The 1,547-nt window shown below is 39.2% G+C and overlaps 1 pseudogene; it reads left to right on the top strand.

Moving 5' to 3' along the window:
• The first annotated feature begins 357 nt into the window (after positions 1–357).
• Positions 358–962, top strand: LOC117026828 (high mobility group protein B2-like; annotated as a pseudogene).
• Positions 963–1,547: the final 585 nt, after the last annotated feature.

Below are 1,547 nucleotides of genomic sequence, written 5' to 3'. Positions count from 1 at the left end.
AAGTGATATTTGAGACCATAATAGTGAGAAGGAGGAAGTCATAAGACAATCTAGAGCAAATGTATTCCATGGAGAAGGAGCAAAGACTATGCAGCCTTCAAGAGAAAAGATTAGTATATGTGAAAAAGATCAATGTGGTTGAAGTGTGGTAAATTAGTGGAAGGACATTTAGTAACAGATATGTTGGGAACAGATGCTGCTGAGCTTTTAAAACATGGCTTTTTTTTCTGGTTGTATTAAAAGGTGATTTGAGAAACCAGTTCACGTCAGAGCAGAACAAAGGCAGCACCTGTGGAGTCCTGCCATTCTGTGGAACACTGAGGAAAAGCTACCACCAGGTAGACGTCGTCTGTCACCATGGGTTATGGAGACCCCTACAAGCCGAGGGGCAAGATATCCTTGTATGCCTTCTTTGTGCAAACCTGCCAGGAAGAGCGGCAGAAGAAACACCCAGACTCTTCTGTCAATTTTGCTGAATTCTCCAAGAAATGTTCAGAGAGATGGAAGACAAGGTCTGCAAAGGAAAAGTCAAAGTTCGAAGATATGACAAAAAGTGACAAAGCTCGCTATGACAGAGAGATGAAAAATCATGTTCCTCCCAAAAGTGATAAGCAAGGAAAGAAAACAGATCTCAATGCTCCTGAAAGGCCTCCATCTTCTTACTTCCTGTTTTGCTCTGACCATCACCCAAAGATTAGAAGTGAACACCCTGGCTTATCCATTGGGGATATTGCAAAAATTTGGATGAAACGTTGTCTGAACAGTCAGCCAAAGATAAGCAACCATATGAAAAGATAGCAGCTAAGCTAAAGGAGAAATATGAAAAGGATATTGCTGCATACCATGCCAAGGGCAAAAGATAAGCAGGAAAGCAGGGCCCTGGCAGGCTAACAGGCTCAAAGACGAATGAACCAGATAAGGAGAAGGAGGAAGAGGAGGAAGATGATGAGAAGGAGGAATAGGAGGAAGATGAAGAATAAATGGCTTTCCTGTAATGAAGTGCGTGGAGTGTGTGTGTGCGCTCAGGCAACTGTTTTGCTAAGAATGTGAATTCAAGTGCAGCTCAATATTAGCTTCAGTAGAAAAACTACAGATTTTTGTGTAGCTGATAAGATCGCTTGTAGAGAAAATACTTTTTAAAAATGCAGGTTGTAGCTTGTTGAGAGACTACTACATACAGTTAGATTTTAAGGCGTCTGATGTTAAATGTTTCTAAATATTTAATGGTTTCTTTAATTTCTTGTGTATGGTAGCACAGTAAACTTATAGGAATTAGTATCAATAGTAAATTCTGGGTTTTTTAGAATGTTGCATTTTGTTTTTTTTTTTTAAAGGTTTTGTAATAAAATTATGCATATTTTTAAAAAGGTGATTTGAAGGTTTTAAACATAAACAGGTGAAGTGGTATGATCTGTCCTTTGTTTTAATTAGATCAGTCTGGTAGCTATATGGAGGATATTCAAACACTCTCAGTGTTTTCCCCTCAGGCAATTTGCCAGTTTTCATCAGGAGTAATAAAGACTGGGCAGAAAGCAGGGGGCTTGAAG

Source organism: Rhinolophus ferrumequinum, chromosome X (assembly GCF_004115265.2).
Source record: "Rhinolophus ferrumequinum isolate MPI-CBG mRhiFer1 chromosome X, mRhiFer1_v1.p, whole genome shotgun sequence".
Classification (NCBI taxonomy): domain Eukaryota; kingdom Metazoa; phylum Chordata; class Mammalia; order Chiroptera; family Rhinolophidae; genus Rhinolophus; species Rhinolophus ferrumequinum.
This window is presented reverse-complemented; position numbering and strand designations above follow the sequence as displayed.